This window comes from Mytilus galloprovincialis, chromosome 10 (genome assembly GCF_965363235.1).
Source record: "Mytilus galloprovincialis chromosome 10, xbMytGall1.hap1.1, whole genome shotgun sequence".
Taxonomy (NCBI): domain Eukaryota; kingdom Metazoa; phylum Mollusca; class Bivalvia; order Mytilida; family Mytilidae; genus Mytilus; species Mytilus galloprovincialis.
Genome location: NC_134847.1, coordinates 12,196,560 through 12,222,509, shown reverse-complemented (window position 1 = coordinate 12,222,509; position 25,950 = coordinate 12,196,560). Strand labels below are relative to the sequence as shown.

Below are 25,950 nucleotides of genomic sequence, written 5' to 3'. Positions count from 1 at the left end.
TACGTGATACGATTCAATTTGTGGCATTTTTTACCCTGGTAAATGCCTGAGCCTTGGTAGAGTGTCTTCAAACTATATTACAAACTTTTATGCAAGTGCAGAACTGCATGAGATTTTGGTAACGTGAAAATCATGCGGGTTAAAAAGTTAAACTGTCACATTTTGAATAATTTAACGATTGTATTTATTAAATGCAAGTGCAGGGGCGGATCCAGCCATTTCAAAAAGAGGGGTTCCCTGCCAAGGAGAAAGGGGGTATCAACCATATGTCTCAATTCAAATGCATTGATCGTCCAGAAAAAAAAGAGGTTGCAACCCCCGGACCCTTCCCCCTTTCTAAGTGTGTAAAAGTACACAAACAGTATAACAGTATATCACCTCCTTTGGAGCGGGGTATTAAAATGATTGAGATCAAATAAGGTGAAAAAGAACTGAAAAAATCTTCTATGAGAAAATGTCTTTCCTTTTGAATATAAAGGCCTTGAGTAAAGTATTTGGAAATATAGATTCTGATTTTATATATATGTCCGCTTCATTTAAAGAATACTTTGGAATTCTGTCTTGATCTATTAATCAAAAAAGTGAAGTGCTTTATTTGGCCGTTTTTCATTCGAGCGTAACTGATGAGTCTATAGAAGAGTGATACCAGAGGGACAGTCAAACTCATAAATCGAAAATAAACTGACAATGCCAGGGCTAAAAATGAAAAAGACAAACAGACAAGCAATAGTACACGTGACACCATATAGAAAACTAAAATATAAGCAACACGAACCCCACCAAAAACTAGGGGTGATCTCAGTTGCTCCGGAAGGGTAAGCAGATCCTGCTCCACATGTGGCACCCGTCGTGTTGCTTATGTGATAACAAATCCGATAAATAGTCCAATTCCGTAGTTCACATTCATGAAAGGGAAGGGGATTGTAGTTACGACGTAAGGAACAGTCGATATCATTTGTGAAACGGTTATTCCATAACGGTCAACCAACTCGTGATGGCGTCCGTAAAATTTACGAAGGGATGATTTCAACTTTTGGAAATTCTTGCTTTAATAGCTTCCTTGTGGGCAGCAAGCCTCTATCAAGAAAATCATGATAGGAAATGCAAGCACGGGAATATTGTATCAATTGGGAGATATACACCCCGTATGCAGGTGCGACTGGAATGTTGCTACTTTGAAATGGAAAGTTCACAATTGGAAAGCTGAAATCATCTCTTTTGTCGTAAAGTTTTGTTTTCAACTGACCCTCATTGTCAATTTCTAGATTTAAGTCAAAATATGAGATCGACTTAACTGTTATTGTAGTATCCTTTATCTCTAGTTCGATGGGATAGATGCGCTCAACATAGTCACCAAATTTTAAATTATTTAGTGAAAGAACATCATCTATATAGCGGAAAGTAGAGTTAATGGATATTGCTAACTTCTTACATTTCTTCCTAAGCAGTTCCTGTAAGAAGTCAGACTCATAATAATAAAGAAACAAGTCGATTGGGCACAATTTCCTCCCATTGGAATGCCGACAGTCTGTTGAAAAACACGTCCTCCGAACGAAACAAATATGTTGTCAATCAAGAAATCAAGCTTCTTGATAATGTCAGTTTAAGAGAATATATTGTTTGAATCAGAGTGATCCTTTACAAAGTAGGATTTATCCATTCCTAAGACAAGATACTTGTATCTACGTTGGCCATTCTTATTTATGAAACAAAGCAATACCAACTCTTTCAATTTGTCTTTTAGTTTGGAATGTGGAATACTTGTGTAAAGTGTAGAAAAGTCAAATGTTTTAATACTATTACAACATGAAAGAGAGTTAGATTGTATGTACTCTAAAAGATCTTTGTTTTTTTAAGGATCCACATCTGATTCACGCCACCTCTAGAATAGGCAGTTTCACAATAACTTTAAAGCCTGTCTTTGATTGCTGATAAAATAGATGTTAATAATTTAGAAACAGGTTTCGTGGAGCACTTTGAAGACCCAGCAATATACCGTTGTTTTTAACGACACTTATGTAGTTTATGTATCCAATACAGTGATGGAAGATCGATTTCTTCATCTTTGGTTGAAATCCCAAAGGAACATAGAACAGACCTGCGATTATCCAGGATTTCCTCTTTGGTAAGTTATGTGAGGGTATATGTTGAGTTTCCAAGTGAATTGTTAATACCTAATTCGTTTATCAAACAGTTAATGTAATGCGTTTTACAAACAAAAACGATGTTGTTTTGGGCTTTATCTGCGGGGACAACAACATATTTGTCATGGAGGTAGGATAAGTGTTTTGCAACATTTGAGTCTTTAAGATTGACGTAGCATGGGCATTGATAGACACATTCAGTTTCTTAATTCTAATTTGTATCAACGACCTCACTGCCTTAATCCATTCAGAAAGAGTGTCTACGTCTTCCTTCTCGCGTTTTGCCCATTGCCTGGCATAATCCTCGACTGAATCCATCAAAATTTTAAAGTTGTATTTCCAATTGATGGATTTAGGCTCACGGTATTTCGGACCTTTTGATAACACATTTCGTAGAGAAGTGTTATTAACAATGTTGAGGTCACCGTTAATAACGTGGCCAGCCGGATTATATGTGAATTGGGAACTAGCACAAGTGCAATCAGGAGGTTTAGACTTGAAGTCGTCAATATTGAGATCCTGCAAAACATGTTTGTAATTAAAAAAATTAGTTGCAATAGGTGTGGTATAGGTATAAGAAATGACTGGTACAGACTGATCTTTAAAATAAGGAGGAATTTTCGATTGAACTAATTTATGATGAAGGATATTGCCTATTTGACGCCATCGAGACCTTTGTTGGCAAAGGAAAGATTAAGGAAAGATCTTTTCTCTTTTTCATCTTTTTCAATGCGGACTTGCTTGAAAAGTCTGTGACTTGCAATATCCGAAATTATAGGTGTAAGTTTGTATTGGTTTGAATGAGGGTTTGTAACAGTTGTTTCCGAACATAAATTGAACAAAGAATGAAGTTTAGAAAGGGGTACTAGTAATGAATAAAGTTTCGTACGAATGTGATGAATACCTAACGGCTTTTGTATAAATGGCATCAAGTCTTTAATAGAAACATCATGCAGAGTAGGTGATGTATAATGACGATGACCATGACTGCGTCGAGGAGTAGAGTTGAAAATATTCATCACATTCACCGAGCTACACAAAGGACTAGATAGAATACCTATACCACAAACTTTGACATTGCAACGATATGGTGTCGCAGTTCCCAATTGTCTAATCAAGTAGTCCTTTTTTGTCTACGGAGAGGCGTTGCATGATTAGGATTGTTAGAGCTATGGTATATTTTTTCGATAATGCGAACTGTCATAGAAACGATGGAATGATCGGGCTGAAAAATGATGGTAAAGAAGGTCATTTGTATAGAGAATGTCGGATTCACATACGTTTGTTTAGCCTTACTTTCGTTTCACCCACGGATACCAATCCGCAAAGGTTGCACTCTAATCCGTAGACGACATTTATTGATTTACAATTTAGATCATCGTAACTTCTGGTAAAATATGACTTCTTGGTTAAATTGCTAGTGAATTCAGCATTTGTAAATTTCACAAGTTTTGCAGCCTTTGGTCTCACATTTCGAAATGCTACAGTGTTGTTGTGAGTCATCAAAATCCATAATGTCTTTAAGGAGAACTGAACATGGCTGTATATGTGAAATGTTGCTATTTTCACTTGTATGATGATCTGAATGTGTCATATTTGAGATATTAGTCAGGTCTGGTGATGAGGGGACACCTGCCGTATCAGACGACACCGTGTCCATGGAGACTTCGGACCTTTTTATACTTTGCGACGTCCGAGCCAGTATCCTGTTTGGTCTTCGTAATTTCATGCAATTGTAATTTTGCTACTGGGCGGATGAAAGTCTCGGGGACAAAAAGTCCACCAGCAGAGACATCGACCCATTGGTTTTAAAAGAGGTATGAAAGATACCAGAGGGACAGTCAGTAGTAGACGAATATAGTAGACGAAACACGCGTCTGGTGCAAATTTAAAATTTCAATCCTGGCATCTATGATGAGTTAATTGACAACCACTAGGTCGATGCAGCTGCTGGTGGAGATTTTATTCCCCTAAAGCATCTCCAGCCAAGTAGTGGCACTTCTGTGTTGACATAAATATGATATAGTCATAATTATAAATTAACTGTTTACAAAACTTTGAATTTTTGAAAAACTGATGCTTTTTTACTTCAGGCATAATTTACCTTAGATGTATTTGGCAAAACTTTTAAGAAATTTTGGTCCATAATGCTCTTCAACTTAGTACTTTATGTAGCCGTTTTAACTTTTGTTATTTTCGAGAGCCACAGATGAGTCTTTTGTAGACGATACGCGCGTCTGGTGCAAATACAATATATCAATGGTTACTGTGAAACATAGATTAAAATTTACATTGTACACGAAATATTATGAAATATGTTATGTCCCACACTTTGCATGATTGGAAAACATACATATGAGTTGTCTCATTGGCACTCATATCACATCTTCCGTATATCATGTTTTAGCATAAAATCGTCAAAAATGTTTTTGTCTCGCTATTAGCGATGATATTTTGTTAATTTTAAGGAATTACGAACCTTTCAAAATCCAGGTTCCGCCACTAAAGGTAAGAGTAATTTTGAACAGTGCAGTACACTTTTGCTGTGCATTATCCAGATTATAGAACAGTAGGGACAAAGAGATTTCACCCATGTCATGTGTTAAATTGGGCTATTTCTGGTTTTATTCGTATTTTTTATTTTATACTTGCCTCAAACGTTTTACTGTATTGTATGAAAATGTATAATATAACCTGTTCCTTTTAATTGTGTTTATCCTACTAAACAATTTCCACCCTATCTATATTTTTTACTTTTAATATCAACATTGTTTGTAACTACCTTGCATCTGATGTTTAACATACATCCTCATTATTGCGTGAGTGTTTGATTTAATAATCAGTGAGATTCCATTGCACTCTTCATAAAACTTGCCCTTGAATTACATCGTCAGACTTCTTACAGACTAACACATCCTAACCATGGTGTTTTTAAAACATCTAGAAGCAGTCAATTCAAAGCAAACATTGGTTATTTTATTGTAAAAATGATATGCACAGTTTACCATAGTTGTTATATATTTAGAATAAAGTTGATAACCATGGATGATCGGATCAAAACATGATGTTAAAAAGCTGATATTTCTTATCCAAATAATTTTAAATAATCAATTAACATACACTCTATATAAAATGCATTATCAAAATCTGTTGTTATCGAGCAACTATTACTTGTGCCCCACTACAAATGGATGACACTGCTATAGGTTGATATCCAAACCACATCGCTCCCATTAATGCTGCCTCGTTTGCTCTATCCGATACAACAATTTGTTTGCTTGGGAAAGCTGTTTGTACAGCATGTACCAGAAGACCAGATCTGGCCATATCTCCAGCTAGTATTAACGTAGTGACCTCCTTGTCAGATTTGGGGAGAACATGTTCTATATCATTAATGATTTTGGAGAGGCACTTGTCAAATAAGGTCTTTATAAGACTTGACTTCACTCTTAGTCTTGCACCTGAAAATCTTATGCTTGATGCAAATTTTGATTTTTCTAAAATTTGTTTGAGTGTCATGTTTGTGTGTTTATCACAAATTTCATTCAAAAAAATAAAACGTGTAGAAAGTGTTACCATGCATTCAGTGTCCATCTTATATTCATTCAAAAAGCCAATATGTGTAACAATGTCTGGCCATAAATCGTCACAATTCTGTTTTCCAACTTTCCACAACCAGGAACCAATAAGATCCTCAAAGAAACTGTCGAATGCTCTCATTATAAGGCACTTTGAACTAGCTCCACTGAGAAAGTTGACAGCCTGTTTAAATTCCCGATTTCCCTTCTTCTCGTATATATTAAAACTATCAACCTCATCTGTGAAAAAAAATCTAGAGGCTTTTGTTCAGTTAATGATAATATTAAAAAGACGCAATATAAATGAAATAATATATGCTGCAGAAAATTTCTCGAGGAAATATTTTCAATTATCTTTTTTGTGCACACAACATGAATGGGATAAAAAAAAATCTTTTTTACAACGAGTCACAGCTAATAGGAAGTCAATCAATTTATTAAGTTTTTGAAGAGCGGTAATGCTCGATCACTTGTAAATAATCATTAATCAATATTGTATAAACAAAAATTGCTACAGCATAATCACGACAGTGTAAACTTGATTCAGAAAATATGTGCATGTTGCAAGTTGCATGTTGATTTTGACAATGCGGTCTTACCGAGGAGAAAACTTCAGGTGAAGGTACATTACTAATGTTTATTGTTTAAATCATTTAGTCATCTGAAACGATTAAACTAGTTTTGAAAAGAATGGATTGTAAAATTCAAAAATGATTCCACAGAAAATGCATAACGTTCCATTTTAAGCTAAATTAATCCGGAATATTTGTTCCAAAAATACATGAAATATGAAAATTGGTTTGATTTGAAGAAGCAGTTAATGTTTTGATAAAAAATAAAATAAAATAAAAAAATACGTAGAATTGTTGCTAATAAACATGATAAATTTGTATGCTTATTCAATAATCTATTTTCATATTTGAGTAGCAGAAAAATATACTTTTTCATTTTTTTGGTCTTTTGGAAAGTGTTGTTTGTTCTGTATTTAGACCCCTCTACAACGAAATTTGTTTTGCATGCACACGTATAAAAATTGCAGGTCTAAATACAGCACAAACAACATTTTCTAAAAGACCAAAAAAGTTGACAAAGTATATTTTTACAAAACGCATTTGACTAACAGGTCGAACAACTGATTTTCTTAAACTCCGCTGACTGCCATTGACGATTGCCAAATATAAATTGATCAGAAGATGTAAAAATAGATCTTTATATTAATCTAACACCAAACAGAAAACAATAAACTTGTGGCAAAGATGGTAAACCACAAACATGAGGTGCTAAATGTTTTTACACGATATCCGGATTTCGACAATTAATGTCTCTTCAGTGATGTTAGGGATCGAAACAGTATTTGGAATGCCATATAATTTACCTCAATATAACATAGACTCTTGAATTTTAAAGAGTCGAAATAGGATAAACGGATTGTATAAACCGGAGGAAAAATATAATACAAGCCCAATCGAAATAAATATAAACAAGTCTAAATTGAAAACAATATTTCATTTGATATACTGTTGAATGGTCTATAATGATTTTGGCTGCTTATCTGCAAAATGTTACTTTCTTGTGTAAATCACATTACATAAACTACTTGACAAGGTGTTTACAGTTAACATCAACATTCAACATATACCCGTGCCACTTACCTTAGAGAAAACCTGAATTATTTAACGCAAGAGGCTCATGAGAGCCTGAAATCGCTCACATGGCTGTAATTTCAGTTTCAAGCATTTGACTGATTTGTAGATCTGACTTTGCTGAACAATTTTGTCATTTACACTTTCTCTTTTTCTTTAATATTATTAAAGGTAATACACAACCCAAAACTATATAATTTCCTAAAACTTAACTATTTCTGGACAGTAACCCAACAATACTTGGTCCTATTGGTCGGAAGATTACTTGACAGGTAGATCTAAACCTGTTTAACAATTTCACCTATGTCAGTTTTGCACTTACTGCTTTAGTTTTTGTGATGCCAAAAACTCATTTGACCCTTATGTTTTATTTTTAGAAACTGCCGCCATTTTTTTGAATGGATCTAATCCCCGAATACAATCTATAAACAAGATACCCTACGGAACATTCAATTAAAGTATTTAAGTATTTGGCAAATTGTTACAGAGAAGAAGATTTTTTTAAAAGTAAGAGGAATTTCACAAAAAATGTAAAAATAAACTGTCATCACAGAGATATGTCTCGCCTTTTTGTAATTTCAATAATGCAAATGATGAAATTAAAATAGCAACACTTTAACATGCAAGTTTTGTAAATATTCAAAGTCAATGAACCATTACTGAAGGTACATGACTAAACAATCTCCATGGAAATGAGATATGTCTGCACACCAAATACCATTGACTTGTCATAAGGAGTTCCCTTTAAACAAACCTAAACACAAATTTATAATGGTAAATTAAGCAAAATTTCATAGTCAATAAGCCATAGCTGAGGGGACGGGGTCAAATAATCCCCATGGTAATGAGATGTGCCAATGCTAATACAACTGCAAACAAAATATCATTGACCTACCACTAGTGGTTCCCCATAACCGACCTAATCACAAACTAATACATACAACTAAGCAAAAGTTTCAATGTCAATAGACAATAACTGAGGTGGCGGGGCCAAACAATCTCCATGGAAATGAGATATGCCAATGCTTATACAACTGCATACCAATTATCATTAACTTACCACTAGTGGTTCCCCATAAACTGACCTAATCACAAACTAGTACATAAAAACTAAGCTAACATTTCAAATTCAATAGACCAGGACTGAGGGGGCAGGGCCAAATAATCTCCATGGAAATGAGATATGCCAATGCTTATACAACTGCATACCAATCATCATTAATATACTACTAGTGGTTCCCCATACACTGACCACTGACCTAATCACAAACTTATACATTAAAACTTAGCAAAAGTTTCAAAGTCAATAGACCATAACTGAGGGGGCGGGGCCAAATAATCTCCATGGTAATGAGATGTGCCAATACTACTACAACTGCATACAAAATATCATTGACTTACCGCTAGTGGTTCACCATAAACTAGACATAATAACAAACTAATACATTGTTGACGCCGCCAACGCCGCCGTCGTCGCCGTCACAGACTGCCGCCGACGCCGGAAAAAGCATACCTATGTCTCAGTCTCGCTTTTTGACTCCGTCAAGCGAGACAAAAACCCAACGTTTTAAGGGCAATTACTCCTCAAAGGGTCAATTGACTATTTTGATCATGTTGACTTAAAACTAGATCTTACTTTGCTGAACATTTATTGCCATTAATACTTTCTCTGTATTTATTATAATATTAAAGAAAATAACCCAAAACAGTAAAATTTAATAAAAGATATACTATTTCCAACAGTTTTCCAACAATGGGTTGTCGAACTCGTGTGAAAATTTTAAAACAGATTGTTCATGACCCATTTATCACCTTAACTCTCTTTCACTTTTGGTCTAACTGCTGAAGTTTTTGAAATATAGGCCAAAAACTGCTTTTGTCCCCTATGATCTATTTCTAGCCATGGCGGCCATGTTTGTTGATGGATCAAAACCTCGGATACAATTTATAAACAAGATGCTCTAAGAAACATTCAATTTAAGTTCTTGGCCCAGTAGTTTCAGAGAAAAAGACTTTTGAAAAAAGTAATAGACTTGAATGAACAAATTTAAAAAATAAACATGTCAAGTGCAATAACTCCTTCGGAAGTCAAATGACTTTTTTGATCATTTTCCTTATTTGTAGATCTTACTTTGCTGAACGATTTACACTTTCTCTCTTTCTGTTATAATATTAAAGATAATAACCAAAAACATTAAAACTTCATAAAAAATAAACTATTTCGGACAGTAACCCTACAATTGGTGGTCCAATTTGTCTAAAACTTTCATAGCAGATAGATCTTGACTTATTCATCACTTTAACTCATGTCACTTTTGCTCTAACTGCTATAGTTTTTGAGATAAAAGCCAAAACTGCATTTGACCCTTATGTTCTATGCTTTGCCATGGCGATCATGTTTGTTAGTGGATCAAAACTACGGATACAATTTATAAACCAGTTAACATAAGGAACATTCAGTAAAAGTTTACAAGTATTAACCCAAGTAGTTGCAGAGGCGGAGATTTTAAAATGTTAGCAAACTGTCTTTAAAGGACAATAACTCCTTAAGGAGTCATTTGACACTTTTGGTCAGAAAACTTTTTTGTAGATCTTACATTGCTGAACATTTTTGCTTTTACAGTTTATCTTTATCTTCAATAATATTCAAGATTATAACCAAAAACTGCAAAATTTCCTTAAAATTACCAATTTAGTGGCAGCAACCCGACACTATGTTGTTCGATTCGTCTGAACATTTTAGGGCTAGTAGATCTTGGCCTATTAAACATTTTTACACAGTCAGAGTTGCTCTAAATGCTTAATTTTTGAGATATAAGCCAAAAATTGCATTTGACCCCTATGTTCTATTTTTAGCCATGGCGGCCATGTTTGTTGATGGATACAATTTATAAACTAGTTACACTAAGGAACATTCAGTTACAGTTTGAATGTAGTTTCAAAGCAGAAGATTCTTGAAATTAGTTTCGACGACGACGACAGATGACGACATACGACGACGGTGACGGAAGACGACGGACGCCAAGTGATGGCATAAGTTCACATGGTACCCTTCGGAAAGCACTTTTAGTTACATACGTATCCTTACAAACAACGTTTCGTTGCAGGGTCTTCCAGGTACTCGACGTAATCTCTTTCAAAACTTTTATCGTCAATTTTGTCAGTAAGTAAAGCCGGGCCTCAGAGAAATTATGTACTCTATGGTGGTATGAATGAGTTGGATACTTAAAGATTCCAAAACTCTGTTAGAGTACACAAACTATAAGTATTTTTCCTCTTGAAATAGTATAAAACATTTGACTTTTTTTACCCTTTATGCAAGAATATCCCGTTCCAAACTTTAAAAAAACTTAGTATACCCGTGTATGTAGTGACGTTTTGAATTTGTATGAGCGTAATTTATATATTATTAGTAAATTTTTAAGTCAGATATTTCGTTACCACAAATTACATAAAACCCTTACTTAATTTTTCCATAGATACAAATATTTGCTTTGCAAGATTGGCTGTACCTGTAGAAAACTCATTTCAAATTGAATAGCACATCCTAAATTTTACGGTGATGTTATTTACCGAATACGGATTTAAATACGATCCGGATAAACCGGATCAATCCTTTACAATACTTTATTCTAAAAGGTTACCAATTCCACACTGTAATTACATTTTGGAATATTGTTTTTATTTGTATAAATATTGATTTTGTAAAATCAGTAAATTAAAGCCGTACTTAACTTTATTGTTATACACAAATGCACTTTTATGGTACTACAATCGGTCTATTCCTATACTTTGGCATTGCACAATGTCAATGTTTTTCTCTTAATGTTAATGTAGACTTTAGCAATTGATTTTTGTAGTTTGTTCTTATGTTGTACGGTCCCAGGTTAGGGGAAGAGTTAAGCGGCCACAGACATATTTAACCCTGTCATATTCTTTATTTGCCTGTCTCATGCCAGGAGCCTGTAGTTCAGTGGTTGTCGTTGGTTCATGTCTGTTATATATGTTTTTCGTAAATTGTTTTGTTATAAATAAGGGCCCTTATTAAATCGATTAAATATTTTCATGTCGGGGCCTTTTATAGCCGACTATACGGTATTGGATTATCTCATTGTTGAAGGTTGTACGGTTACCTATAATTGCTAACATCCACTTCACTTGAACTTGGATGGATTGTTGTCTCATTTGCAATTATGCCACATCTCCTCATTTTTATATGTAAATTTTAATTCACAGCCGAAGCTCGTCGACAATATAATCAATTTATAAAAACAAAAACGGATTAATTAAATAATTTTCAATGTATTGCACAATAATGGTTAGAGCCGCGCACTTTTCCTTCTGAACTACCGAACGCCTAATTACCCTGGATTAAAACTCGCATTTTTCGTCGGAAAACCTAAAAAGATCTTAAGTGAAATACTTATGAAACACAACAGACGCTAGGGGGGAAATTTACAGCCCTCCAGACCACTTCAAATCATCCCGGAATCTTATGTGATTTGTAATACACAATATCTTGCTTTATGGCTAAATCCAACCTTTCAATACCCCTTTGACTTATCACAGGATTTGTTCTTAAATGAGAAAGATCTGCTAAACTTTTTCTGAAAACCTGAGATAACCTCGATTTGGGTTGATTTCGTGTTGCTCAGTCTTTAGTTTTCTATGTTGTGTTTTGTGTACTGTTGTTTTTGATTTAGTCGTTTATCGTCTTTTGCCATGGCCATGGCATTGTACTTTTGTGTTCGATTTATGAGTTTAAATTTCCTTTTGGTATCTTTCGCTTCTCTTTTGCTTTCGTCTTTACTTTTGTAATGTATTGATATTAAACTATGTCAAAAATAGATACCTTCAAAGCAAATTACCATCACTCTTTCTCCAGTCCGAATTTTGTCGATACATATTCCGTTACATTGTTCTGGTGGTAAATACAAATAGTAGGTTAGAGCTGCATCAGGAAAGACAACTATTGCTACATTTTCTCTCATACAAGTGTCATTCTTGAATACCTGATTTAATTGTGGATAAAAGAATTATTTTAGAATAGATGCAATATGATTGTGTTCCTTTCAATAGTTATACAATTCAATGTATGTAAAATCTTGTTATACTGATTTATATATGTTTATCTTTAAATGACTGCATATCGATGCAAATTACATATACACAAAGGACCTTATTTTCGTTCAAGACCTTACTTAACAGTACTATGGTATCATTATATGCAATTTTATGTATGTATCCTATAACATGTATAAGCTGTGTTTACTTTTAGAATAAAGTATTATTATTACAAATGTCTTGCCTTTTTTACTATGCATCTTTATTTGATCAAATTGACTGGACTGGCAACCAAAAAAAATCTTGATGAATGGCTTTCACTTTTTTTTAAGCTTAATTAAGTAAACTCCAAGTTTCGGTTATGGTGATGCATTTGAAATTAATGTCTTTAAAAGCTTCTACAATTGTTAATAAAACCATGGTACCGATATTAATCCTAACTATTAATGCATACTAAAAAAAGACTGCAATTTAACCTTTAAAATCTAAAATGACAAATATTTAGTGCGTAACCTGATGAATCGGTATACCCTCTCTAATAAAATTAAAAGCGTTCTGTTGCGTGTTGCTAAAATGAAATTGGAAAAAAATCACGTAATAAAAAAAAAACAGAAATTCTTTCCGTATGCCAAATAAAATAGTTTTTTTCACATATTCAACAGTATGGTATATTTCCTCAAAATCGACATTTTTTCATAACAATTGTTCGATTCCGCCATTGTCATGGGACCTTTAAGAATAAAGTAAAATGTTTGTGTTATAACTATTTGATGAATATGTCACTTAAGGTGAAGAAATCAAGAAAGAAATCAAGAAAATATTTTGAAAATAGCGATTTTACTACTGTTATACGTGACTTTAGGGCAGCTCTTCTCAAATATCGATCACGAATGCGATGTTTTCGCATTAAATCTTATTGGAATAATATTAAAATGTTCGTCTGAATTTGCCAAGTTACTGCAATCAAAAGTGTGTAACGTACTGACCCATTTTTATAAAAACAATTCCTGAACACATTTTTGCTCTTAGTAATGGCACCAATTTTTTGGCACCAAATACGCATTTCCACAATAAACGTCTTTTCAGTGCTGATCGATGCTAAATATTTGAAATTCCATAACTTATTTACAACAATGAAGAGCTTTTGAACCAAACAGTAAAGAAATATAAGCAAATAGGAGGAACCAGAGTTTAAAACGGGGAATTGGCGTATTCCAGTGAAGTATAAAGATAGTAAAAAAATATTTTAAGTTGGAACGAAAGGAATTCATACCAATAAAACAATTTCAGTTCAATGTTGCCGATAACTCCCTAATCCTGTTTTCTTCATCACGTACTATATCAAGACAGAACTAATATTTTAAATGGTAATTTTGTTTTTGTTTTTTATATTGTTCACTATTGTTTTTGTTTTTTGTTTTTGTATTGTTCATGATTACTATTTGTTAAGGCCGGTTTCTTAAAAGCGTCCTCGCGGAGAAAGCTCAAAACATTACCACTATTTTTGTGCAATTTTATTTATCCTTACCTCAGTCCATGCTTTCTCAAAAAATGCCTTTACTCCTCTCCCAGCCCTTACTGATGGAAACATCAACACCCATTTGATTTCAGAGAGGATTAAACCACTTTTTCTGCGACTCAATTCATGCCATACGTAATCAAAAAGTATTCGAAGAAACTTTCCACAGATATCAAGTGCTTTATGTTTACCCCCTCTTGAGTCTTTTATAAACGTCTCATCATCAAAATCCTGAAACAAAGTAGTTTGAAACGCATGCTAAGAACGACTAAAAAGTAATGATTTAACCTACTTGTCAGGTGGCGGTTAATGAAATCAAAGGTATCCTCTTGGATTGTAACCAGTCCTGATTCGCTTGTATGTGTTGCAATAAAAACTAGAGGCTCTGAAGAGCCTGTATCGCTCACCTTGGTCTATGTGAATATTAAACAAAGGACACAGATGGATTCATGACAAAATTTTGTTTTGATGATGGTGATGTGTTTGTAGATCTTACTTTACTAAACATTCTTGCTGTTTAGAATTATCTCTATCTATAACAGTAGTTTCTGTGGAAAATGTAAGTGGAAATCTACAAATTTTATGAAAATTGTTAAAAATTGACTATGAAGGGCAATAACTCCTTAGAGGGTCAATTGACCATTTTGGTCATGTTGACTTATTTTTAGGTCTTACTTTGCTGTACATTAATGCTGTTTACAGTTTATCTCTATCTATAATAATATTCAAGATAACAACAAAAAACAGAAAAATTTCCTTAAAATTACCAATTCAGGGGCAGCAACCTAACAACCGGTTATGCGATTCATCTTAAAATTCCAGGGCAGATAGATCTTGACCTGATCAACAATTTTACTTCCTGTCAAATTTTCTCTAAATGCTTTGGTTTTTGAGTTATAAGCCAAAAACTGCATTTTACCCCTATGTTCTATTTTTAGCCATGGCGGCCATCTTGGTTTGTTGGCCGAGTTACCAGACACATTTTTTAAACTAGATACCCCAATGATGATTATGGCCAAGTTTGGTTCAATTTGGCCCAGTAGTTTCAGAGGAGAAGATTTTTTCTAAAAGATAACTAAGATACGAAAAATGGTTAAAAATTGACTATAAAAGGCAATAACTCCTAAAGAGGTCAACTGACCAATTTAGTCATGTTGACTTATTTGTAGATCTTACTTTGCTGAACATTATTGCTGTTTACAGTTTATCTCTATCTATAATAATATTCAAGATAATAACCAAAAACAGCAAAATTTCCTTAAAATTACTAATTCAGTAGTTTCAGAGGAGAAGATTTTTGTAAAAGTTAACGCAGGACGACGACGGACGACGACGGACGCCGGACGCCAAGTGGGCCAGGTGAGCTAAAAATGCAATCCTGGGATCTATAATGAGTTTATTTGCATGCATACAAGAAGTTGCTTATTTTGTTGGTCTTGCTCAATGAGAAATAATAAGGTTTTTTTTGTTTGTTTTTTTTTTGTTTATATCGTCAAAAATTTGGAAGAATAAAAAGGGATAGTCAAATCCCTTTCACTTAGCCTCAGTACACGTATTAACAGCTCACACTTTCTATATCTCAGTCAAAATCATACATGCGTGATTATGATTCAGATCAACGTATCTTATACAACTTTAGTATCTTATCTTACCATTACATGGAACAATAAGATGATTTATTGTTCGCATCGCCGATATTTATGACGTTGCGTTGCACTGAAATGTTGAAACACAAAAAAATCAACAGGATATGTTCAATGTGTATAAAACTTCTTATATGAACATAAAATGATGAATTTACCGAGTATTTTGACAGTCATTCAAAAAGGAATCAACTTTCTGCACTCTGGCTTTATCATAGCGGCCATGTTTTATTGGTGTAGGTGTCATACCACCAATTAAAAGTCCCTATCTGTTCAACCAAATTTTACAATTTTCACAGCTTTCTAAATATTTTACCTTAACTTAAGTTTAACTTCATAGAAACCAGGTATATCCTGAATTTTACATGTATCAGTTTTCTACATGCCAATTTTTAACAGGTGTTTAAAATCATATAAAAAAGAAAAGGTCTTCCGAATAGAGGTATTACTAAAAATAACCCCTGGTTTTCTGGAAATCTTAAATTAGTATACTATGGAGTGCATTAATCCTCAATTTTGAATGCAAACTCATAAACATGTAAATTTTAGCTCAAAATGGTCTTAATATATTTCTCTTTCACCAAAAGTTTCATTTCTGCCAATTTTTTGGTTAGTTTAAGTAAACAATGACATCAAATGCACTATTTTTTGTCCGAGTAGGCCTACTTTCACATACGTTCTAAATTTGAGGGAGTAATTGGTGGTATGACACCTAAAGAGACAAAAAAGTTTCTTAGAAATCTTTTATTTTGCTTTATTTTTAATCCTTAGTCAATTATACGTTCTAAATTTGAGGGAGTAATTGGTGGTAAGACACCTATAGAGAGCCGGATTGTCCAGAGATAAATTTCTACCTTCGACATGAAAACTGGCAATCCTACTCCTTATATCTTAATGTTGTGTTTCTGTTGTGTCGTAGTTCTCTTATATTTGATGCGTTTCCCTCAGTTTTAGTTTGTAACCCGGATTTGTTTTTTTCTCAATCGATTTATGAATTTATAACAGCGGTATACTACTATTGCATTTAGTTATATCAACTTTTAATTATGAAACATTATCCACCTTTCTAGTATTCTTTTTTGATATTCTCTTTTGATAGACAAAAATGCATCAAATCCTTTCATATTCTGGTCATATAAATAATAAGATTTATTAATAAATTGAATATCCAATAGTATTTATGAGATAGTTAAAACCACAGTAATTTTTATCTTGACAAATTATTTTTTCGCTATAGAATTACTAAAAATACCATTTTTGTTAAAAAAAGTTATTGTGCATCAAATTTATATAAAAAAAAGTTTTAGCCTTCATAACATATCTTTATTTATTATTATCGAAAAATTTAAGATTGACGTGTTATTTTCTCCGTGTAAAAATACTGTTCAAAAAGGTACTGCAGTATTAAAAACGATTATCGAAAAAGCCTTTGTTTCATACTTTTTGATTGAGCCAGCCATTCTTTTATAAGAAAATGAACATATAAGAAAGGGTTACCGTACAAATGTACCAATATTGTAATTATATCTCTGAATATAGTTTACATTGACACTAATATCGATTTTGTCATTAGCAAATTAAAACATAACTAAATTGTATCTTCTTTTGAGGCGGGATGTATAGAGACACAGACACGTTAATTTTTATCTCTATAGAAGTCGCTCCTCACTATCCTACTACCTGTCGATACATTTATTTTTGGCATTGCACAAGTCATGTCTTCTCTGACTGTTCATGACGTTAAAATACTAAAACCCTGGGATGTGTTTGAGTTGATTTTAGTCTCTGATGCATTTTTTATTATTAATTGTTTTTGGCTTTTAACTAGCTGTCAGTAACTGTGAGTACTCTCAAATCGTATTTTCTTGTTAATTCGACCTGTAGATACTGTTTATAATGCTTTTTTGTTATTTTATATTAATATTGATCTGGTCTATATACCAGCTTTGATTATTTGAATATCTTCTAATTTTCACTTATTCGTACTACATTTGTATATAAACTTCAAGATTTACCTGTATTATTAAAACCGGTTTTTTTCAAAAGTGATTATTTTCGACGGGTTAAATATTTCGCAGTAGTGTCTTGCCATGGCTTTGTTTGGACTTGTTTGTTGGTTTTTGGCCTTGAATGTTTGTCCCTAATATTTTATTAACTGTGCATTTGCATTCAGATATCGCCGATCAAATTTATTCGTTCATAGTGTTTTAATTTACGTTTTTTGAATGAGTTAAGCCTGCCAGTTGATATTTTATCGGGTGTTTTTCTATGTTGTATGTTGTGATGTTATGCTATTGTTAAATCAAAGAGCTGATAGCTGTGAGGTGGAAGAAGGTGAATAAAAGGTAACCAAATTACCACAAAAGCAGCCCCACTTACCAAGGCTGCTTTGATCCATTATCGTTATGATGTATTTTTTTTTCTTCAAACAAGAAAAGGTCATAAGTACATGGATTTCCCATCCGTACAATCATTTTCTATGTTCAGTGGACTGTGAAAATTAGGTAAAATCTTTAAATTGGCAGTAAAATTAAGAAGATCATATCATAAGGAACACATGTGCACTAAGTTTCAAGTTGATTGGATTTCAACTTCATCAAAAACTACCTCGACCATAAACTTATTACCAGAAGCAGGACGAACGGACAGACCAGAAAACATAATGCCCATAAATGGAGCATAAAAATAGTAAGGCTTGTTACATACCCGCCAACTTTTGAAAGTTCCCATAAGGGTTTTTAGTGCACAACAACAATTTTAAGATTACAATTTTAAGCAAAGTATTTTGCACGATCTGGATTGTCTAGAAAAAGTGTCATATTTGTATGATGAACTTACATGCCTTTTTCTTAAGTCTGTTTTCATGATTCTAGTTATTAAATCGGTAGAAGAGATGAAGCTAGCAGATCAGTGTTTATTTTCTTGCGTAAGAATATTAGATGCTTGTTGAAATTTCCAATTTTGAATTATGCACACAAAGATGGACCTTTAACAGGTTGGGAACAACACTCCAAATGAGGGGTAACCTTATTGGAAGAACATTACAACCCACTGTAAATCAAAGTGCTGGATAGCACCTCTGGAAAGTTTGCAACTGTAGCTGCGTATTATTCCAAAAAGGTTATAGACGTGTATTATTTCAAAAATGTATTTCATCACAGCTTGGATGTTTTAAACTAAACCATTGTCTCGTCAGTAATTATCAAAAATAATTTTTTTTCATGTTTGTCATAAAAAGTTTTGATATTTTCTATTGCAACCTAAAACTGTAGATCTAAAATATTGAAATATACAGAAAGCTCTTTTAATTTCTTTTTAAGTACCCATGACATGTCAACATCAAGGGCCTGTGAATTAGTATTTTTCAATTGGTTTAGATCCTTCATATTTGTTTTTAGTAAATTAACACGTAAGTTTTTTTGTTTGATAAGTGCTCCACATATTTCCTATCGGGGCCTTTTATAGCTTTCTTCATGTATATGGTACAAATGTTTCTCATTATTGACGACCATATGGTGGCCTATAGTTATTAATACATTTTCCTCCTTTGAACTCTTTTGGATAGCATTGGTTCTTTGCAAAAAATACCGCATCCTTTTTTATAAACAAGACAGCAACAGTAACTTAAATCAATACAACTGTAATGAAAGTGAATTTATATTAAAGGCTTTTATCAAAAATTGGGAACGTGTCCATGGGACACAAATGATGCCCTCGCTAGAATTAATGTTATAAAGGGTCACAACTCAAGAACTGTAAATGTGACGCTACCAAAATGTGTACTTGATCTGAGTTATGGGGTAATAAGCATTGTATATACATTCTAATTAGACAGTATTGCGCAATAGATTTGTAAGATCTTGCCATTTGTTTTGTGTCAGAAACCTATATATTAAGTCAAAAATTTGATCGCAATCCAAATGCAGAGCTATATCAAGCTCGAATGTTGTGTCCATACTTGCCCCAACTGTTCAGGGTCTCGACCTCAGCGGTCGTATAAAGATGTGACAAGCAGAGCATCTGGTTCCATTTGTAACAAGACACAACCCTAGAGCAGTTAAAATTGACTCCACCAAAATTCAAACTTGATCTTTGTTTTATTGTTAAAAGTATTACAATGTATAAGTTTCATAACATTTGGTTGAGCGAGCTAAAGTTAGATAACTGAAACGAAAATAGTCAGCAATTTTTTACATATGTAAAGGGGCATAACTCTAAAATGGTATAACTATCGCCACCAAAATTCAAACTTGATCAGTGTTTGTGGTAATGAGCATTGTGTATAAGATTCATAGCATTTGGTTAAGACAAACTAAAGTTAGAGAACAGAAACTAAAATTTCCAGCATCTTTCCTATTTGTAAAGTAGCATAAAACACTAGAATGGTAAAAGTGACGCAACTAAAATTCAAACTTAACTTGTCAATTGTGGTTATAATCATTACCTATAAGTTTCATGCAATTTGGTTCAGGCAAACTAAAGTACGAGAACAGAAACGAATTTTGGGATGCACGGAGGTACAATGTAAATGTACATACAAGTAAGGGAAGGAGGTACATACTTACAGCATAACAAGGATAAAACTCAATGCGGTGGGAGCATAATAACAGCAGTATGACCACAGGAATAAAAAGTTTATAATCACTAGATTCATAGAGTGCTTACTGTATAACCTGTAACACATTTTAGTTGCTGTTGTGAAATTAAGCATTGTCTTATGAGTAAATAACATTTGAGAATTTTTGTTTTAAGTCATTCATTTGATATATTACGGTAATCATTGCCTCTATGTTTGGATGACAAAGCAATTGAAATCTATTTATATAGGGCATGGTATGCCTTAAAACTTTTCCAGTTGCACAGGTTTGTCTGTCATCTATCTAAATTTTGAGGTGAAATTGATGCAGCCATTTTAGCCAAAGGGTACACATCATGAACCTTAATCATTTCTACAGAACTTGTCTTGATACCCTGAGCTATAATATTCGATGAAGTAGATGCTAACTCGGTTGCTTTTAATACGGATGCTATATGATACAAATTTACAATAATACACCAGAAGTGGTATAATGTAAATTATTGGAAGAAGACTGAAGAAGAACTGACGTTGGGTCAAAGTTTTTCTGCTGTAAGTTTGATCCACTTGAGCATGCTAAACGAGTAAAGTTCCTTATATCCACATTGGAATGTGAAACAATTAGTAACTAAATAACGGAATTAAGTTTTCAAATGATTTTTGGCAACAAAATTTTCCGATCGATGTTTTGACAAAAACAATGCATTTTTTTAATTTTTTTTTAATCAAAGCGAGTATTTACCTTTACTCGTCCTTGGCGTGAGACGTTAGACATATTATATAATTATCGAGTATTTTATATTCTTTCACCTGTGTTTTGTTTAAACAAACCGTTATCACTTTTCAATTATCCGACGTCTTGGTCAAAATGTCAACTTGTTCTCGCATTTTTATCAGTCATTCCCGATTCTTTCGATACACTCGGGATTTTACCACGTTAACGTACGTACATATAGTAAACAGGTAAAAGTAGAGCGGGAAAATGTTCATTCATGAAATATTCATGAATGAATGAAAACGTAATCTCGCGTAGATTTCTTGTGATTTTCTCTTCAGTGTTGCGAAAGTTCGCAATTATAAAGACATTGGACTTTTATTTTGACATTGTGTATATAAAATTACATTGTTATTTTAATTATAGTAAATGAATCATACTAGAATATTCTAGATGGATAGTGAAAGTACTTGTGTATATTTATGTTCAAGAAAGTGTTGGCAAATTCCGGAATTTACCCTGTTACTAAAAATAGATTATTTCCCATTTCTCTAGTTAATTATAGTTTGTTCTAGATTTAGAATGTTCTTATGATTTTAGTATATAAGTTAAGGGTTTTTATGGATAATTATCATTGTAAAAATAGTAGTAACAGAAATAAAGAAGTATTATCAGTTGAACTAGAAAGAAAAAGACGGATTATTCCAATGTGGTATTTATTAACTGTACATACTGTAAATAACTGTTAGTTATTTGGATTAAAGATATAAAACGATTCCGTGTTAGACTGATTTCGCCACATTGTATGGTGCCGGAACCCGGGAGTTACAGAAAAAGAAATTTATAAAGAACACGGAAAAGAAGTATAACCACAGAAAAGATGGCAGTCTCATATTTGAAAGGACTCTGTACAAGGTACAATTATTTGTTAGCTAAAGAATTAGATAAAAGTGGAGGTATAATAGCACAAGGGATTCAAGATGAAAGTGTGACAACACAATTAAGGCAAGTTTTATCAGCAGAGAGACGATTAAAGGATTTTGCAGCAAAACTTGAAGATAGTATGAAAGAAATTTCACTTATATTAGAGGAAAAAGAAGATAAAGAAGGTGAAATTGTAAAATTTACAAAGGCAAGTGAAATATATTTTAAATTGCTTGACGGTGTAACACAGCGCTTAGACGAATTAAAAATATTCGAGGAAGAAATTCAGGATAAAATTACAGATACTAAGAAAACAGAATCGGCCACGGACCACAAGGTGGAGCATTTATTACAATTACAGACACAAATGCAAGAACAGATATTACAGTTTCAACAGTTACAACTTCAAGAATTACAGAGGAAAAGTCAACCTTCAACAGTAAGTGCAGTTAAACTTCCTTAATTAGACCTAGTTTCGTACAATGGAGATAAGTTAAAATGGACAGAATTTTGGGATTCATTTGAAGCAGCAGTGCACACAAATCAAAGCTTGACAAAAATAGAGAAATTAAATTACTTGAAAAGCAAACTTTTTGGAACAGCTAATTCTGCTATATCTGGCTTAACGCTCTCCCATGAAAATTACGATGTAGCAATTTCAATACTAAAGGAAAGATTTGGAAATGTTCAATCTGTTGTCAACAAGCACTATTCAGATTTAATAAACCTTCAGTCAGCTTCAAATCAAACTACACATTTACGTAGACTTTATGATGACTTGGAACGACACTTACGTAGTTTGGACGCAATGCATCAAGATGTAACCCAAGATGTATTCATCTCGATGATAACATCTAAGCTACCAAAGGAAGTCCTTATTCAACTTGAAATACAGAAAGGTAACAATGAAAGATGGACAGTAGGGAAGTTAAGACAGTTTTTCAATACTTACATAACTGCTAGGGAAGCTGCAGAAAGTCAGTCTAAGGAAACACATACTGGTCCCAGTTCTGAAGAAAAACAGCAGTCTAAAATCCAGTCGAACAACAGTAATTTTCAACCAAGAAAACACTTATCTGCAGAAGCTCTGATGACAATAAAGCCATTTGGAAAAAACTCAGGCAGTGGAAATTCAATGGTTTGCCGATATTGTGATGGACACCATTGGAGTGATGAGTGCAGAAAGTTAAGTACAATTGAAGACAGGAAGCAGAAAATCAAGGGTAGTTGTTATACATGCATGAAACCAGGACATGTTAGTAGAGACTGTAAATTTGAAAAAGCATGCTATCATTGCAAACAGAAAAAGGGTCACCATAGAAGTCTATGCCCAAAGAAAATTCCCTCTCAACAGAAAGAAGTTTCACATCTAGCTGATGAAATGTGTGAAATAGCTTCAAGTGAGGAGAACGTACCAGAGAATAGCTTGTTGTCCTCCGGAGATATAGTTTTGATGCAGACAGCTCAAACAACTGTGTCAAATACAGAAGTTAATGAAACAGAAGTAGTAAGACTATTAATGGACTCCGGATCTCAGCGAACATATATAACAGAAAATTTGGCCAAGAGATTAAACTTGAAGAAGAAAGCTACGGAGGAGATAACTCTTGTAACATTTGGTGCAGATAAGCCAAAAACATTAAGAACGCAAAAGGTGTCATTAAAGATCAGACTAAAAGATGGAGTTTGTATGCTTATTGATGCTAATGTTGTTCCTAAGATAACAGGATCAATACTAAGAAGACCTTTACAAATGGATGTATGTGAAAATGTGAAATACTTATGTAACAATCTGCAACTTGCTGACACGCTGCCCAGTTGCTCAGAAAGTTCAACAATAGAGATTCTTATCGGAAATGATTATTATTTGGATATCATATTGACACAGCAAATAGAAATTCAACAAGGGCTTTATCTACTTGGCTCTAAGCTAGGATGGATCCTTACAGGAAGGTCACAATTAAGTGATGAAGAAAGAGAGAACAAAATGACCATGACAGTAAATGGCTTATTATTTATAACAGAATGCTGTCTCCACTCTACAATTGACACATGTCTACAAATCAAGCCTTCCATTGAAGATTTCTGGAAATTGGAAACTATTGGAATACAAGATTGTCCATATACATCAGACGACGAAAATACTTTGAGTAACTTTGTCACCTCACTCAAAATGGAAAATGGAAGATATCAAGTAGCCTGGCCATGGAAAGAAAAATTACCTGAACTTCCTGAAAATTGGGAACTTGCATACGGAAGACTAAAGTCACTTTTTCAGAAAATGAAGAACAATCCTGACCTATTAAACAAGTATGATGAGATTATTCTAGACCAGTGCAAAAAGGGCATCATAGAAAAGGTGTCAAACCAATGTAGTAAGGATACCGGAATCAAGCATTACATACCACATCATGCTGTAGTTGACCCAACCAAACCTACAACTAAAGTAAGGATAGTTTATGATGCGTCTGCCAAATCAAAACAAGAGAATAAAAGTTTGAATGATTGCCTGCACAGAGGACCTGTAATGTTACAAGATTTATGTGGACTCTTGTTGCGTTTTCGAATGAACAAAATTGCAGTAGTTGCTGATATTAAAAAGGCATTTCTCCAAATTGAACTACAAAAAAATGACAGAGATGCAACTAGATTTTTTTGGCTAAGAAACATTAATCATCCAACTGTAGAAAACAATGTACAAGTTTACAGATTTTGCAGAGTGCCATTTGGAGTTATATCAAGTCCTTTCCTACTTGCAGCAACTTTGGACTACCACCTTGACACATACAAAAATGCAACAGCAGCAAATATTAGAGAAAACATTTATGTGGATAATGTAATTACTGGAGTAGATTCAACAGAGAATGCAGTTACATTATATAAAGAGGCAAAACAAATATTCAGTGATGCATCAATGAACTTAAGAGAATGGGCATCAAATTCACAGAAATTTTTAAAATGCATTCCCAAGGAAGATCAGGCGAATAGAGAAAAATTAAAGGTTCTTGGATTAACTTGGACAATAAAAGATGATACATTAACAGTGAACAGTGCAAGAAATGATAACATGTTTCCGGTCACCAAAAGAGAAGTATTACAGAGAGTGGCTTCTGTGTTTGATCCACTTGGATTTTTTACACCTGTAACTTTAAGAACCAAGCTTTTCCTCCAAATGTTGTGGAACAAGAAAATGGAATGGGATGAACAACTGACAGAGGAAGATATTCAGCAATGGAAAGAAATCTCTTTTGATTTAGATGAAATTCAGGAATATCATATTCCTAGAGCTATTGGGCTACCAGGTACAGTTACGTTCAGATTACTATGCTTTTGCGATGCTTCAACCAAAGCCTATGCTTCTGCTGTTTATCTACATCAACTCAGGGAAGACAACTTATGTAAAATTGATTTACTGTTTTCCAAGACACGCTTGGTACCAAATAAGAAAATAACTTTACCACGACTTGAGTTATTAGCAGTTGTCATTGGTGTCCGTTGCATTGACTTTGTTAAGAAGCAATTAAAACTTCCTATCTGTGAGACGATTTTGTGGACAGATTCTCAATGTGTTTTACACTGGATAGGATCGAAAAAACCTCTAGCAACATTTGTTGATAATAGAATAAAGGAGATTAGGCAGCAACAAGACATTCAATTTCAGTACGTCTATACGAAGGAAAATCCAGCTGATATTGCAAGCAGAGGCACAACAGTATCACTGTTAAAAGAAAACAGCCAATGGTGGTATGGTCCCTCTTGGTTAACAAAACACAGAACTGAGTGGCCTAGATGGGATCCTCACAATATAAGTGTTGACAATCAAAATTCGATTGAATCAAAATACAATGTAGCAAAATTGCTTGCTGGAGAGGGTCCTGACGGAGAAACAAACAGTGTTGGAAATTCGAAATCTAGTGTTGGGTATCTGTTAGACATTGATTGTAGCAGATTTTCCTCATTTATCCGCTTGATCAGAGTATCAGCTTGGGTATTGAGATTTGTTAAACGGTTAAATAAAGAGACAATATCTGGTCCTCTAACAGCTGCAGAGCTAGAACACGCAAAGTTATTGTGGATAAAATCTGTTCAAAAACAATGTTTTGGTGAAGTGATGATAGCAATTAAAGAAAATAAAAGACACAAC

The 25,950-nt window shown here is 33.6% G+C and overlaps 1 long non-coding RNA gene across 1 annotated transcript in view; it reads right to left on the bottom strand.

Annotated features, from left to right (window-relative positions):
• Positions 1-5,104: 5,104 nt before the first annotated feature.
• LOC143049856 (uncharacterized) overlaps positions 5,105-25,950 on the bottom strand; it is a 78,709-nt gene continuing 57,863 nt past the window's right edge. Inside the window, exons 3-5 of the long non-coding RNA XR_012970336.1 lie at positions 13,958-14,179; positions 12,218-12,377; positions 5,105-5,962 (exon numbers count right to left, since the gene is read on the bottom strand). This is a non-coding gene — a long non-coding RNA (uncharacterized LOC143049856). The remainder of the gene's footprint in view (positions 5,963-12,217; positions 12,378-13,957; positions 14,180-25,950) is intronic.